The sequence below is a fragment of the Macrotis lagotis genome, chromosome 2, assembly GCF_037893015.1.
Source record: "Macrotis lagotis isolate mMagLag1 chromosome 2, bilby.v1.9.chrom.fasta, whole genome shotgun sequence".
NCBI classification, from domain to species: Eukaryota; Metazoa; Chordata; class Mammalia; order Peramelemorphia; family Peramelidae; genus Macrotis; species Macrotis lagotis.
Window position 1 is genome coordinate 295,652,523 of NC_133659.1, and position 18,190 is coordinate 295,670,712.

Here is an 18,190-nt window from a genome sequence, read left to right on the forward strand (position 1 = left end):
GGTGAAAGTCCCTACCAGTTGTGTTCCCCTAGGGGTTTATTGGTAAATATTGAACAACCTGATTGGGGGGGGGATGTTTGCAGGACAGACTTTTAAGTTTCATGTGTCCTGTTCAGGATTTTTCAACAACCATGGCAAAACTCAAGCACTGATTTATTTAATTTAGTAGTTTTGGAGATGTAAATCATTTTGAAAATTAATAATCTCCTGGGGAACTAGTTAGAATTGACTCCAACACATCCTTCTCTTCTCTCTTCCCCTATTAGGAGGCTGTGACTAGCATCAGTTCCCTTTGCATTTAATATTAATTAGCTTTGTTGAGGCATTTAAGTCATATCTGACTCTGTGACCCCATTTGGTGTTTTCTTGGCAAAGATACCAAAGTGGTTTGTAGCTTCCTCTAGCTCATTATACAGATGAGGATCTGAAGCAAATAGGGTTAAATGACTTCCTCAGAGTCACATAGCTAGTGAGTATCTGAGGTCAGATTTGAACTCAAGAGAGTTTTCCTGACTTCAGGCTCAGCACTCCATCCACTATGCCACTTGCTGCCCCATTAATGAGTTATTTTTTAAAAAAAGAGATATTCATTTTAAAGTCATAGTAAGAATAAAAATACAGTCCTTCTCTACCCTCACCAACTTTTGTTTGGGGAAAAATTGTATCTATCTCTTCCCAGTCTAGGAAGAGTGTGGGATCAAATTTAGCTCAATTGCTACATAACATTGTTCTGATCAAGCTCATTTCCAGAAGCTCATGATTGAAACATAAGGCCTTGACTCAGCTACCAATGATCTGAAGCCAGTGTTACTTCTGTAGGATGTATTATTGAGCTAGCTGCAAAACGTGAACACTGACATTTCAGAAAACTGTAAGATTCAGAGAAGCACTCTTCTAATCTCTCAAATCTTAAAAGGTCAATCTCCAAGCCCTTCATCTTAACTAAGAACAAACACAGAAGCAAATGATGCAGGTTTGTTTCGTAGGACCATAGGTTGGTCTCAGAGGGAAAAGGTCTGAAACCTCTCTTCTTACACATTTGCTTCTCCATAGTTTCTCACAACAAAGGGATTAAATCGACAAAGAACAGTGAAGCGTAAGGCTGAGGTGGTCCAAGACTTCTTGAAAGCCTTTCTATTTCTGGTTCCATGACCTCAAACAATTGAAAAAGCTTTCAATCACATGTTGAAAAATTAATACTCAGCAAATATGTCTTAATTAACCTGATATTTTTCAGTCATTGTTCTAAATATAAAAGGTAAAAAATGAAAAAAGGCAGTTCCTACCCTCAAAGGACTTCAATCTAATAGCAGAAGATAACACAGAAAAAGAAACTGAAGGGAGAAGGAGGAACTGGAAGGATCCAATAGGGTAGAGGTGGAATAGGAATGATGGAAAATTGGGGAGTTAGTTGGAAAGTTCTGTGCCTTCTGTAAAGGGCAGCTTGGGAAAAGTTTACTTCTTTACCCTACTGGTCTCCAATCAGAGGGACTAAGGCAGTTTGGAGTGCTAAGAAGATGATGAGCATCAGAACTAAATTAATCTACATAATGATGTGATTTCTGGGGATGGGGGAAACATGATATTCCTTGAAACCACATACAGCAGTTTTAAGAAAATGGAGACTCTAGAATCTCTTCAAGGTACTCCTATCATATGCTATTGTGTATCTTCTGGAATCTACATCTCCAGCCTCTTTACATGGGGAGATGCCATCAGAGGTAGTCTGTTATAAATGAAAAAAAAAAATCAGAGTTGGAATTCTTAGCAAAAAATAAAGTAACCAAGAAGACATCAATAATCTCTCATCAATGTGCCTGCTTTCCCACCTCTGAAAACTTCATGGTTTTAACATAGGCATTGATCAATATTTTTTTCTTAATATATAAGAAAGAAACTCTCAGGAAACTGTTTTTTTTCTATAGTAGACTATTCATAGTCACACAAGAGCAAGGGAGGTGTTTATCTAATCTCACTGCTACAAGTACTACTGGTATCAGATTAAAAATATAATTGAGAGAGCTAGTTTACAAAATAGCTAAAAATACAAATAGGCTATAGATAATGTGAATTTGTAGGGTTTTAAGTCTCCTCTGTCTCTGTTGCTATCTCTCTGTCTCTGTTGCTATTTCTCTGTCTGTCTCTAGCTCTCTTTTTTTTCTCTGTTGCTTAAAGGCCCCATTTCTATTTGAGTTTCATACCACTATTGTAGAGAATTAAAGGTTTAGCTTTGTCCACTATGCATTGATTTCAAAAAAAAGGATTTTTTTTTACTTGATAAAGTATAGCCTTAAGGTTTTCTGCTATTGCTTCATCTCTGATGTATCCGTTAGAAATGAGTCATGATTCTGTAACAGGGGAAATCACTGCATTTACTTTTTCAATGAATCTAAGTATCAGTATCTAATAAAGTATAAGAGAGGAAGGCAGTTAAACTAACATATTAGTAGTACAGAAAATGTCATTTATCCATTCATTTAATGGTTACCTATCATTCAATAGTCCCCAGTTCTTCCATTACAAAGACAAAATCAGTTCCTGTCCCCAAGAAACTTGCATTCTACTCTGGGGAAAAATGGTAAAGTAAATAAATACAACATGCCATCAAAGCAAGTGCAAACTAGAGAATTGAGTACTTTAAGATCATTGCCTCAGGTAGGAGGCAGTGATTGAATTGAACCTTGAAGCAGGGGCATGATACAAAGATAAGGGGTTCCCTATCAGAGGAGCTTTGAATGATATTCTTCACAGATGATATTATGATTATTTTATATTTGCTCTAGGATCTGACAAGAAAATCCATAGTAAGTCAAAAGAGCAGGATGTAGGCATCAATAAAAAAAATGACAGTTGAAAAAATTTGGATTCCTTCATTATTAAATACATGTATGATACATGCACACATATTGCATTATAAACAAATATATCACATATGCTTCTTTTACCAGAGATATCATTGCATCATATGCACACATGCATCACACATATGTGCATACCATTTCATACATATTGATATAAACTTACATAGGCAGAATATAGCATATGCATGGATCTGATTTTATATATGTATGTCTATATATTTGTGCTTATATATATTTATGAATATATAAACATATAAACACACATATATATGTGTATATATATATATATATATATATATATATATATATATATGTATATATAAAATGGTGTACATTTGACAGTCAGCCAGCTCACTAAGTTAGTAAATTGTGTTCATAACTGAATTGGAGAATGACACAGGGCTTTTCTTTTACATTTCAAAAATTCTGCAGTGCATTCAATGACTCCAAGATGCTAATGGCCATCTTTCTAACATTAGTATTGTTTTGGTGTTGAATATTTACTCCCTAGCAGATGGTGTTGAATATTTACTCTCTGCCTTAGGGGGAAGAGCACCACATCAATGAAACCACAGATCAACTGCAATTTTGAATTTCTTAGTTCCAAGATCAGTAACCATCAGATCCATCTTTTGTATATCTTTTAGATATACATTATCATGGAGCAATGTAAAGACACTGTGGGCACTCTGAATATTTGTTGACTTCATTTAACTGGCAAGTAGCCATGAATAACAGTTCCTAACATTTCATTTTCTTTTACCCCTTCATTCTTCATACTAACCATGACTTCCAATCTCTCTCTCTCTCTCTCTCTCTCTCTCTCTCTCTCTCTCTCTCTCTCTCTCTCTCTCTCTCTCTCCTCTCCTGGCCACCAGGGGGATAGGATGCTGGAAGACATAAATTAAAAATTTTATTGTGATACTTCCTTAAATTCTTTCAAGTATAAAATGGAAGCTGAATTTGATACTGTTTGGAGTCCCTTCTAGCTCCTAATTTAAGATTCTCTTCATTGGCACACTATCCTCTTTCCTAACAGAACCCCATAGTGAGTGAATTTAGATTTGCAATTTTCTTTACCCAAAAATCCCTTGCTCCTGTATACCATCAACTCTTAGGCTTTACTAAAGCCCAACTCCAGATTATTCCCATTATTCATCTCTCCTACTACCACTCAAATAAAAAACTAGAGATAGTTATAAAAGCTGTCTACTAAAATTTTGTTTTTAATATAATTTTGGATATTATTATATTATTATTATCATCATTATCATTATAGTATTAAGAACTACTTAATTTATTCACCACCCCACTTCTCATAAAAACTGTTCCAGACCTTCCCTTTCTTTTCATATTTCTCAGAAGATTCCAGCTCCCCCCAGTTCAGGATTTTGTGCCATACTGAGAAAAACCATTTGTCAATAGTTCCTTTTGTTCCCCTCGTTCTCATCTCATATTTCCTTAATAATCTCCCTCATTATATTCTCTTTTACTCCACTTGCTGATGAAAAAAATGGTTCTTCTCTAGGTCAAATCAACCCCTATTCATGTATCCTTTTTTATTGATATATTTCTTATTTTAAACTTAAATACAAAATAAGGAAAAATATTGTCATGTGAGCAGCAAAACATGAGAGGATTCATAATATAAAGCAACCAATTTCCATTTCAATAAAGACTAATAATAAATAAATAAATATAAATGCATTTATTGATCATGTAGAGTGTAACATATAATAAATAAATAAATATAAATAAAAAAGTTAGAATGGTTTCTTCTGGAGTATCTTTCATGCCCTGGTGATTCTGAGGGAATTAATGAAATTCATTTCCTCCTCCACCCCTTAAAGAAAGAAACATTTTGATATGGAAATTGTTCAACTTTTCCTTGCTTCCTTGAATGTCCTTCAAGTAGTCTTAAGTCCTCCAATCTATTTTAGTAGGTTATCTCCACAGTTATCTCTCATCCCTCTAACCCTTTTTTCTCTGTATTGGGTCACTTTTCCTAAAGTCTCAAATCACTCCAATCCACCATCATAACCAATGAAGTAAGTTATTTTTTTTGCACATCATCTCTCCTCTAAGATTAAGAGTTCCTTGAAAGCAGGAATTGATTGTCTTTTGCCTTTTTTGTATCCCCTTAACTCAGTGTCCAGCATATAGTAGGCACTTAAGAAATATTTATTTATTTGTCAAGAAATAGACAAAAAGTCAGATTGTGGAAATTGCATAGGAATTTATGATATTTTATCCTAGAAGTAAGAGGAACCCACTAGAATTTATTAATTAGAGAGTTGGGGCATGATTCTAATGGGAGAGACAACATGCAAAACATATATATATATATATATATATATATATATATATATATATATATCACACATCATATAAAGGATGAATAGAAAATAAATAGGGGAAGGCACTAGAATTAAATAAGTTTAAATAAGTTGGGGAATCCTTTCTATATGTGGGATTTTTATCTGAAATTTAAAGGAAGTCAGGGAAGTCAATAGTCAGAGCAGAATTGATGAGGAAGGTTTTAAACAGAAGACACAGTCAGAGAAAATGATCACCTTAATGCCCTACTTACTCTATATACTTTACAATCTAGCCACATTAGCTTGTTTTTTTTTATTCTCATCCATAAAGAACCATTTCCAGTCTCTAATGCTTAGAGTTCTCTTTTCTATAAAGAAACCTTTATTTCCTTAAAAAAAATCAAGTTAAGTACCACTTTCTTCAGAAAGCCCTTCCTGTAGTATCTCCCATGCCTTGGTGATTGTGAGGGATTAATGAAATTCATTTCTGCACATATTGTGCAGAAGTTTCACTGTCTATGATAAAATTATATTGGTGATAGATACCATTCCATAGGAGGTTAGAACACCCAATTCTCTATTTTCATCCTTCATCTGCTTCCTATTTTGACTCATTTCCAGGGAATGCTAGTTCTCTTCTTGCTGAACCTAGTCCATTTAGTAGTAGTTTCTCTTTAATGCCATAACTTTGGCCTTCTTCTGATTTTTTATAACTCTATTAAAACTGAAGTTTTAATATAATTTGTTCAGTTCTACTTACTCAAATGCATGCAGGCAGTTTAGATATGAACAGAGAAAGGCCAGGAGGAAGGTGCTTGACATTTTTTGAAGGTTTGCATAACAAAGTTGGATTCTATCATTGCAAACTGACTGGAGGTTGGAAGGAGCAATTCATTTTACAGAGATGAGAGTTTATTTCTTTGACAAAGAAAAAGAAGCATTTCTGACAATACACACAGAAATGATAAATAGCATTACCAAGTTCTAGTCCTTTCCCTGTTCAAAACTGGAATCAATTTCTATTTTTAATTACTTTATTATTTTATTTTACTGTTACTGCTAAAATATAACTTATTTTAAATAAACTATAATTATTTTAAAGAACTGTTTTGCTCTTAAGAAAGCTAACACCTACTTCTTTCACTCTTTTGGAACCATAGATCATAACAAATAATTTTAAAAGAGATTGTATTGTACTGAAATTCATTATTTTTTATCATTTTTTTAAAGATTTAGTTAGAGGAGCTGGATTTTTGGTCCCAATTCTGTCACTTACTATCTGTGTTTATACTGGAAAGTTATTTAACCTTTCTGGCTTCAGTTTCTTATCTGTAAAATGAGTAGGTTGAACTAAATGACTTCTAAGAAACCTTTGAACCTTAAATCTATGATCCTTTCATAAACTTTTAAAATGATTACCTTTCCCCCTTAATTTCTTTTATTTATAGCTCTATGCTATCATCTTTCTCTTATCAATTCCACATTTTGACTTTTTTCTCTCCCATATTTTTAGTTTCCTTTCTATTCTGTTTCTATTATCTCTATTGTGTTCCTACTATGAATCTCAACTCTGTTTCATTTTTTTCTTTTCTTTTCTTTTTTTTCTTTCTTTCAAGTTAATTTTCAAAATCATTTTAACATCACCTTGATCCAAATTGATTAGTTATGATTCATTGGTAAAACTGTTTCGCCAGGAATCCAGATTTATCAGCCATTCGAGTTCTGATAGTGTTTAGAAAGATTTTGCTTAATTGGCTACAAATTTTGTTCAGAATAATTTTTGGAAATATTTTGCTGCCATGCCCAGGCCACACATTCCTCACTTTCATTTGTGACACTGACATTCTGACTAATGCGTTTTGCTTTCTTGAAATTCTCCTTTCTCCTCCATTTTTTCTGCCTTCTTTATTTCTTTTGGTTTTCCAGACCATTTTCCTTATAAGTATGCCATTCTTCCATTATTTGGATTTATTTTAAATGTATGATAGAACATGGGTGCCCCTTGGTCAAGATGGTGTTTGGCACCCAGGATCTCCCTCGTTCTCCAAGGAGTCCCTCTGAACTCTGTATCCATAGATGTAGGAGTTGTCTTTTACACCTAAGGTGAAGGATGAAGCTCTTTATTTCACTCTCCCTGGATCTTTGCATTCCCTCCAAGAGCCTTAGGAAAATTCACATAAGTTTATCTTTGAATCAGGTCTTGAATCTCCTCAAAAACAAAGAGTTGAGAGATAATCAATACAAATTGTAAATTACGTAGAATACCTAACAGCAGTTTATCTCTTTCACAGAAAGAAATATTTAACATTGGAGACACATACAGATTATCAAAGAAAGACAAACAATAATAATTTATTACTACAGTAATTTTTTTCTTGAACATCAAAACAAAGAGCAGTTCAGGAAATTGTTAAATTATCGTTTCAAATTTCAACTTGGGTTTTGTACTGTGCAAACCGTCCAGATCTTCCTACATCTGTCTTCTTGGAATAACCAGGAGAACATTTGGGCTGATCCTCCTGCTGGTGGTCATCTTTTCAAAGGGTAGAGTTATAGCCCCTTCTTGTTGGCAGTCAACTCTGGATCTGGAAAGATCCAGGAGTTTAAGACCTCTTGAATTTATAAGGTTTCTTCTAAGGCAAAGTGTGGAATCTCTGACACTGGGGAGTATAAACCTGACATTATCAGGGCAACCTCAGACAAAAAGCAAAGGAAATCAAAATTCAATAAAATCTAGGAGCTTTGAGGGATGTAATTAATTAAATGTTTGTCCAAATATAGAAGGTGGATGATATTAATGACCCTTGGCAGAAAAGAAAGGTTTCCCCATCTTTGGTCCAAAGCCAGACATGTGTAACTGAGGATTGCTATTTGGATACCTAAACACTGGGATAGAATACAAAATAAAGAAGCTAGAGGCCCATGTCTAGGCCTAGACACTTTTAAATTGAGAGAGAAAGAGAGAGACAGAGACAAAGAGAGAAACAGACAGAGAGACAGAGAGATAGAGAGAGAGACACAGAGAGACAGACAGACAGACAGAGAAACAGAGATATAGAGACAGTCAAAGAGAGAGACAGATACAGAGATATAGAGAGACAATCAGAGGAAGACAGAACAAGAGAGACAGAGTCAGAGAGAGACAAAGAGACAGAGTACAGAGTCAGAGACAGAGACAGAAAGATTTTTATTTTTAACAGTGCCCTATCCTCTCCATCATAACCTCTACAGATCTCAGTTTTGTAATCTGTAAAATAAAACAGTTGGCCAATATAGCTCTAAAGTCAATACATATGGTGTATTATTTGTGAAGTAAACAGGAAAGAAGAACGGAATAGAAAGAAGGGTGTACCCTAGAAATGAGTTACTAATGATAAGGAATGAAAAGTAGAAAATAGGCTCATTAATCTCCCATATTTACTTACTTTTAAGCAATGAATAATTTCATGCAAAATCTGAAAATGCATAAATCTGGAATATATTTTTTTAAAAATGTCAATTTAAATTTAAAGAAAACAGGTATTAAGAAAAAATTCTAATTGAGAGTTTCTGAAATATTTTTAACTGGTGCTCCTGAAGGCAAGGCATGTCTTTGGAATTGTGCTGCTCCATAGACCTGCTATTATTTAGATCCCTCCTTCACAGAACTGTCTCTTATGCCTGAGTTCAGTCCCATTGCAAAGCTTTTATTTTTCCTTGTATTTGTAAATTAATCCTCTTTCCCTTTAAAAATGAAACAAAAGGATGCCTTTTCCTTGTCTCTTTACTTTTAGGCTCTCTCACTTATAGACTTCAGGATAAAATAATAGCTGTCAGATACCATTCTATTCTCATAACAAACATTGCAGTCTAAGTATTCCCCTAATTCAATAAGAAAAGCCAAAAGCTATTTATTTCTACTTTGGATCCCTCTCACCATTTTTCACTCTTCATGATTTCTCCTTTAGGTACCAGGTAGCCTTACTTCTGTGAAGTTCATGTTCCCCTCTCTCTTTATTAAAGCTAATCTATCCTCTGTTCTGTTATTTCCTTTGGACGTTGAGTACAAGTCTTATCCCTAGCGAATTGTATAGTCTTGGAGAACAGACTGTTTCTTTTTCATTTTCACACTTTCCACTACATTTAATGCAATATCTTGCACATAGTAGGTCCTTAACAAAAACATGATGAATGAATGAATGAATGAATGAATGAATGAAAAACATTTGTAAAAAAATCAAAAACAAACCCCTCGGCCTCAGACATTTAATAATGACCTAGCTGTGTGCCCTTGGGCAAGCCACTTAACCCCATTGCCTTGCAAAAAACCTAAAAACAAAAAAAACCCAAAACCCCTCATGAATATCTGATATATTATTCATTCTAGGTAAAATAAAGAATTTCTAATGGTGAGACTTTCCATATAGAGCAAACTCAAATAGTTGATATATTAGGCAAAGGAGCATTTGCAAAGGAGCATTTCTGATGCCCTTAAATTTATTCCATGGAATTGGTTGGTAAGGTCCTTGAGGACATAGATTATCTTTTGTCTATTTTTGAATTCCCAGCACTAACAGCACAGTTCCCAGCAGATGGTAGGTGCTTAATAAATGCTTATTGATTGATTGATTAGTTTACTCTTCAACCAAAATTATTATATTGCAGTCAACTTTTTAGAATACTATCTGTTTCTTCACTCTTTGTTTAGGAAAGTCCTCTACACTACAATAGGGACACTTTCTATTTTGTTTTATTGCTTTTTTTTTTTCATATTCCCAGTACTAAATAAATTCTTGCAGGATATACTTTGATTAATTCCACAATCATTTATTATCAACCACATTTGTGGTGTTGATCTTTGTGGAAAAAATAAGGAAAGGTTGGTGATGATATACATTTAATTTTAATATTCAATATTAAGATTTTCTCTATTACTTTCTAAAGTCTAGAAAATCAACATAAGAATAAGTCAAGCACTAAATGGTAAGTAAGGTTTGCCAATTTTCAAGATGTAATTGCTCACAGTGAAATGTCCAATAATCATTTCTGCCAGTTCTTATGAACTGGTTACCAACACATTTCTGGACATAACTTTTTTCACACACACATGTATCAAAGTTATGAGCGGTAGAATAAATAACCATAATGGAAAGACTATGAGATTCGAAATAGGTTCTAAGAGAAATCAAATTTTGCTAAGTGATTATTTACTAAAATAAAATATTTTGCATAGTTTGAAAAAGAAAAAAAGAGAAATGGTGAGTCCGGAATATTCAATTCTTACCTCTAAATGAAAATGTTTACAAAACCAAACTTTTGAATTATATGTTAAAAAATATTTAGTTTTTAGAAAAAGTCCTAGTGTGTGTATAAAGAGTTTATTTCCATGTTAAATATTCTGCTAAATTGTTAGGGTTTTTTTTTTTCCTTTTCAGAACATTTTCAGGTTTTCAAACTGAAGCTAAAGTCGTTGGATTGGAACCAATCACGGCCTATTCAGTTAGTGTATCCGCATTTACAAGAGTTGGAAATGGCAATCATTTCAGTAATATTGTACTATTCACGACACAAGAATCAGGTTAGACACAGTTTTCTGAACCCTCAGATGTTTCATTTTGCATTAATCCATTTTCTTTCTTTTTCAATTAACATGACAAAACACCAATATTCTCTAGTCCTCTAAAAAATTTCACTGTTGCAAGATAATTCAGGTCTTGTTGGATGTTTGAAATAACATGTTTATTCTTCCTTTTGAAACTGGAGATTAGTTGGGGAACAAAGCTAGCTTCTAGATCACATCGGGAGTAGTTATATCACTGAACATTAGAGGCAGGTAGTTAGAAGGAGAGCAAGTTATTCCAACAGTCACTTTTAATAAGCTGATTTAAAAAAAAATAAGAACAATAATATAGATCGGGCATGGGCTAGGAGAAGATGGGGGTTCTCATGAATGATATTAGTCCTTAAAAAGTCAGAAATTTATTGAAGTATTTCAGTTTCCCTTTTCTTACTAGTACTGGAATGCTATGGAATGCAGGTAGTTTAATCACTTGTCTATTACATCATGGTTTTGTATATGATTTACATTGTACTGAACTACCATATCCAGAAGTGACTTCAAATACGTTCTTGATCTTTTTCCATTGGGAATTTACTACTGTAGTTATCATGTTAAATGAATAGATCCAAAACCCTTTACCTGAAAATGTAATGAAAGATTTTTTTTCTACTATAGTGTTCTCTAACCATATACCCAAGAAGTGTATTTATAGACTGAACTAAAATATGTGATAACTTCCCGCTCAATGTGTAAACACTAATTTTGATTCTGTTTATCACTTAAGTTCCAGATGTTGTTCAGAATATTCACTGTACTGCCACCAGTTGGCAGTCAATTCAACTCAAGTGGGATCCCCCTAAAAAGACAAATGGAATAATTACACATTATATTATAACAGTTGAAAGAAATTCTACAAAAATAGCTTCACAAGAGCATATGCATAATTTCAAAGAACTGCTATCAAATACGTCTTTATGTATTTAAAATACAAGCTTCTACATCTGCTGGAGAAGGAAAAGAGGAAATATGCAATGCTAGTACATTACATGAAACAGGTAAATGTGGTTTTTGCAAAATGAATATATCTCACAATTATAAAAATTACTTTAAATATCCCTCTTTTATATATTACTTATCCTAATCCTATTTTATTTAATTTTATTTAAATTTTCCCCAATTACATGTGTAAAGATAGTTTTATACATTCATTTTTTATTTTATTTATTTATTTTTGGAATTTTACAATTTTTCCTGTAATCTTGCTTCCTCTCCCCCCCCCCCACAAAAGACAGTCTGTTAGCCTTTGCATATTGATGTAAGTTGAATGCGATGAGAGAGAAATCATATCCTTAAGGGACAAAAAATAAAATTATATATTCATTTTTGTAAAATGTTCTCCTCCCCTGACTTCCTTCCCTTCCCAAAGACAACAGGCAATCTGATATAGGTTATACATGTTAAAAATATTTCCAGATTATTCATGCTATGAAAGAAGAATCATAATAGAAAGTAAAAAAATCATAAAAAAGCAAAAAGCTAATGAAAAAGTGAAAATATTATACTTTGATTTGCATTCAAATTCCCTAGTTATTTACCCGATTTGGAAAGATTTTCATTTTCCATTTTCCATCACAAATCTTTATGTATTTTCTTTTATTGATTGTATAGCTGAAAAGAGCTAAATCTGTTCTAGCTGCTCATCACACAAGGTTCCTCTTACTGGGTACAATGTTCACCTGGTTCTGTGCTTTTTCAGCATTCGTTCATGTAATCAATTTCCCCGGTTTTTCCGAAATCTGCTTGTTCATTATTTCTTTTTTTTTAGTTTTTTTTTTTTTTGGCAAGGCAAATGAGGTCAAGTGACTTGCACAAGGCCACACAGCTGGGTAATTATTAAGTGTCTGAGGTTGGATTTGAACTCAGGTACTCCTGACTCCAGGGCCAGTGCTCTATCTACTGCGCCACCTAGCCGCCCCTTGTTCATTATTTCTTATGGCACAATAGCATTTAATTAGATTCATATTTCACAACTTCCTCAGCTATTCCTCAATTGGTGGACATACCCTCAATTTCTAATTCTTTGCAACCACAAAAAGCTATTAACTTTTTTTTTATTTTATATGTGGGTCTTTTCTTCTTTTTTTATCAACTCCTTGGGAAACAGAGCTAGTAGTCTTTTTTACTGGATTAAAGGATATACATAATTTTATAGTCCTTTGGGCAAAGTTCCAAAGTAGTTGATTCAATTCACAATTCTACAAACAGTGTATTAGTGTCCCAGTTTTCTCACACTCCCCTCAGCATTTCTCATTTCCCTTTTCTGTCATATTAGTGAATGTGATAGATATGAGGTGGTAATTTACATTTGTTTTAATTTGCATTTCTCTAATCAATAGTTATTTAGAGCATTTTTTCATATGAATATAGATGGCTTTGATTTCTTCATCTAAAAACTGCCTGCTCATATCCTTTGACCATTTATCAACTGAGTTGTATTTTTACAAATTTAATTCAGTTCTCTATATATTTTAGAAATGAGATCTTTATCAGAAATGCTGGCTATAACTATTATTTCTCAGCTTTTTGTTTTCCCCTCTTGTCTTGATTGCATTGGTTTTGTTTGTGTAAAAACTTTTCAATATATAATGCAATTAAAATCATCTACTTTGCATTTCATGAAGATCTCTAACTCTTGTTTGATTATAAATTCTTTTCCTCTCCATAAATCTGACAGCTCAACTATTCCTTGTACTCCTAATTGGCTTATGGTATCACCCTTTATGTCTAAAGCATATACCCATTTTGATTTTACTTTGGTATAGGTCTATGCCTAGTTTCTGCCATGCTGTTTTCTAATTTTCTCAGCAGTTTTGGTCAAATAGTGAATCATTTCCCCAGAAGCTGGAGTCTTTAGATTTATCAAATGATAGATTACTATAGCTATTTACTACCATGTCTTTTGTACCTAATTGATTCATTGATCCACTGCTCTAATTCTTATCCAGTAGCAAATAATTTTGATGATTGCCATTATTCATGAATTCCCTTATTATTCTTGTCTTTTTGATCTTTCAGATGTTTCTAATTATTTTTTCAAGCTTTATAAATTTATTGATATGTTGATTGGTATGGCACGGAATAAAGATAGATTGTCATTTTTTATATTAGAACCATTGATATTTTTCCAGTTATTTAGATCTGACTTTATTTGTGTGAAGAATGTATTGTAATTGTGTTCATATAGTTCCTGGGTTTGTCTTGGCAGGTAGACTCCCATATGTTTTATATTGTCTACAGTCATTTCATGTTTTTGAATTGAAATTTTATTTTATTTTTTCCATTTACATGCAAAAGTAGTTTTTTTAATATTTATCCACTTGCAAATATATGAATTCCACATTTTTCTACTACCCTCTCTTCTATCCCTGCTCCCCATGGAGGCAAACAGTCTGGTAAAAGTTGTACATGTATAATTGTGTTTAACATAGTTTCATATTAGTTTTATTTAATTAGAATGAAGGGGAAAGGATAAAAAAGAGAAAGAAATTTTTAAAAAGTGAACATAGTATGCTCTGCTCTGCACCTAGACCCTCTTAATACAGATGCATTATCCATAGCAGGTCTCTCAAGATTTTTCTTGATCTCTGAACTGCTGAGAGTAGCTGTATCCATCATAGTTGATCAACACACAATGTTGTTGTTAATATGTACAATTTTCTCTTGGTTCTGCTCACTTCACTCAGCAGTAGTTCATGAAAGTCTTTCCATGTTTCTCTAAAGTCTGACTGATCATGGCTTCTTATAGAACAGTGGTCTTTCATAGCATTCATATACCATATCTTACTCAGCCATTTCCTAATTGATGGGCATCTCCTCAATTTCCAATTCTTTGTCACTACATAAAGAGCTGCTACAAACATTTTTGACCATATGAGACTTGCCATGTTTTTAATGCTCTTTTTGTGATAAAGACCTAGTATTGGTATTGCTGTATCATAGAGTATGAACTTTTTTTTTGTTCTTTGAGTATAGATTCAGATTGTTCTCCAGAATGGCTGAATCAGTTCACAACTTCACCAACAATGCCTTAATGTCCCAAAGTTTCCCAGATCCTCTCTAATATTGATCATTTTCCTTTTTTGTCATCTTAATCAATTTGATAAGTGAGATGTGATTAACTCATAGTTGTTTTAATTTGTATTTAGCTAATGAATAATGACTTGGAGAATTTTTTCATATGTATATTCATATACTATATCTATGTATCTATCATCTATCTATACTATACTATACTATACTATACTATACTATACTATACTATACTATACTATACTATACTATACTATAAAAAGCTTTAATTTCTTGCTCTGAAAATTTCTTGTTTATATCTTTTGACCATTTATCAATTGGGGAATGTATAGTCACTTTATTGAACTCAGTTTCTTCTGACTCCATGGCAGGTACTCAATCCACTGGACCACCTAGTTAACCCTTTTAAAAATTATTTATTTATTTAAGGCAATGGGGTTAAGTGACTTGCCCAAGGTCACACAGTTCAGCAATTATTATGTGTCTGAAGCTAGATTTGATCTTAGGTCCTCCTGACTCCAGGGCTCATGCTCTATCTAGTGCACTGCCTAACTGCCCTGTATCGTCACTTTAAATGGAATTTCTCTATCTCTTACTGCTAGACTTTTTGGTAATGTAGAGAAATTCTGAGGATTTATGTGGATTTATTTTATATTCTGCAACTTTGCTAAAGTTGTCAATTGTTTCAAGTACTTTTGTAGTTGATTCTCTAGGATCCTCTAAATATACTGTCATATCATCTGCAAAAAGTAACAGTTTTGTTTTCTTAGTGCCTGTTCTAAATTTTTAAATTATTTTCTTCTCTTATTGTTAAGCTAACATTTCTAGTACACTGTGGAATAATAGTTGTGATAGTGGGCATCCTTGTTTCACCCCTAATCTATTGGGAATATGTCTCACTTATCCCCATTATATAAAATGCTTTCTGATGGTTTTAGATAGATACTGCTTACTATTTTAAGGAAAACTCCATTTATTCTTATGTTCTCTAATATTCCAATTGAAATGTGTATAGTATATTGTCCAAAGCATTTTTCAGTATCTAATGGTATAATTCCTAACCCCATTTTACTTGAAAACATTTTGATGCTTATTTCTTTCTGATTTAATCACCTACTAAGTATGCAAATTATGCAAGTTTCCAGTCCTTTCTCATAATAATGAGGCAATATTTAGGAGGAAGAAATGCCTAGTAATGGTGGGAAAATGAGGAAAGAGGAAAGCGTAAGCATCAAGCACTATAACTTTTATATAAATATCCCCCATCATATAGCTCAGAGTACAGTTTAAAAATGAATCAAATTTCCCTACTTCAACAGTTCCCTGATCTCTTCAGTAGGAGAACATTGGAGTGAAGTGTATTGGAGTGAGCTTTTCCTCTGACTCCACTTTCTAACCCACAAGAGAAACTTCAAACCAATGTCTGGAATTCTCTATCTCCCCCAAAATCAAACTGAGAGTGTACTTTTGGCCACACAATGGATCTGTGGCACTTGAAACATTTTTATTTATATTACTACATATAATTCGCCAAATTGAAACTATCAGCATCAGTTTGGTTGTTGATACCACAATGTATTTTCTTAAACCTCACTTTGCCCAACATTCAAGCATCTACAACCCAAGATGGGATGTTCTTCAAGGGAAAATTCTTGAATTAGGAGAAAGGTAATCATGAAAGAGAGCATCTCTTTACATTTCTAAAATCTTCCCTTCAGATATGTTTGGCACATGAGATAAAGATGGATGATCCATCATTTAAAAGTTGTTTTCAGATTCAATTCTTGGAACTTTTCTCCAGGATTGTATCTCCAAGTTCACAAAGGGAATCCATGGAGGGGTAGGGCTCATCATCAGTCTCCTTTTAAGACAAAGACTCTTAACTTCATGCCCATGATCTTTTTTTCTTTGATATTTTAACAATTATATATTTCATCATGATTAATTTTCTTTGTCTCCCACATATTTTATGTATTTAAAAACATTACTCTGAGATGTTCATAGATTTCACCAGACCACTAAAGGAAACTCCTAATTGAATGACTATTTTTAAGAATATATAAGAGAAATATGAAAAATAATGTATCTCCAGGTAAATAGAAATCTATCTGTTCTGTATTTTAAAAGTAACTTGATACTTTAGGACTAATGGTCACCTCATTACTAATTCTAGTGACTTTACTTCTGCTCTCCTATCCTTCTGGCCTTCTGTAATTTTTGACATTGTTATCCAAACCCACTTTCTTGTACCTTCTACTTCCATGATATTATTCTTTTTTTATTCTCCTCTTAACTTTCTGTTCACTTATTTTTCATCACTTTGGCAAATCATCACACATTTTATGAAATCCTTAACTGTGGAAATACTACATAATTGTGCTCTAGATCCAATATTCTCTGTATATTCTCTCTCTCTTAGGTCTCTTCAGCTTTTCTGAGTTACTATTTTCTTTATAAATATGACTTCCAGATCCATATTTCCATCATTAATCTTTCGCTTTCTTGTAGTCCTGAAACTGTCTGCTAGTCTTCTCCATCTAAATATCCCAAGAACATCTCAAACCTTACATGTTCCAAATGGAACTAATCTTTTTTAACTTTCATCTCCTTTTTTCCTTCCTATTTCTTACTTGGATAATAGCTATTTTTCCAGTATCCCCTTTTTCATAGTCTTGGCATCATCCCCAATTCTTCACTCTCCCTCAACAAGTTTATTATATATAAACTTCAGTGAGAGAAACCAATATCTTAGATCTTTGTATTACTGATGATATCAAATAATCCCAGAAAGATCTATATTCTCTGTATCTATTATGGGAAGAGCATGTCTCTTCTCTGCTGTATAATTCTTTCAACCTTGATGAAGTGAGAATATTTCCATGCTTCCTATATCTGTGACTCATCCATTCATTTCATTTCAATTCCTCTGATTCAGTTAACTGGAAATGACGAGTTAATAGCCTCACTTCAAATAAATCCCAATTAACTTCATGATTAAATATGAATTAATTTTTATAACCAAGGAGGTAAGAATATCATTCAAAATACAGTTCAGTTCTCTTTTTTTGGTGGAGTATATATTAAAGTAATCATTCCATCAAAATAGTTTTCATACTTTTTATAGATCATATTTATAATTCATTGAAATACTAATATAAATAATAAAATATAGATTGCTATGTTGTACATAGGGCCAGAGACTAGATTTGTGATTTATTTGAGAGGTTACTCCCTGATGAATAAATTGTTTGAAAAGTTTTTGAGCAGAAAGGTTGTATCTTGTCTAGGGATCATAGCATTATAGATATTAGAACTGGAAGGAACTTTATAGGGTATGGAGTCCAATTTTTTCAGTTGACTGATAAGGAAACTGAGGTTTATAA

General features: G+C 33.0%; 1 protein-coding gene and 1 long non-coding RNA gene across 2 annotated transcripts in view; both read left to right on the forward strand.

The window, feature by feature from the left end:
• PTPRQ (protein tyrosine phosphatase receptor type Q) overlaps positions 1-18,190 on the forward strand; it is a 316,015-nt gene that overhangs the window by 142,857 nt on the left and 154,968 nt on the right. The gene's annotated exons all lie outside the window — the stretch shown is intronic.
• The window catches only part of LOC141515159 (uncharacterized), a 32,920-nt gene continuing 25,334 nt past the window's right edge, over positions 10,605-18,190 (forward strand). Inside the window, exons 1-2 of the long non-coding RNA XR_012476230.1 lie at positions 10,605-10,736; positions 11,503-11,773. This is a non-coding gene — a long non-coding RNA (uncharacterized LOC141515159). The remainder of the gene's footprint in view (positions 10,737-11,502; positions 11,774-18,190) is intronic.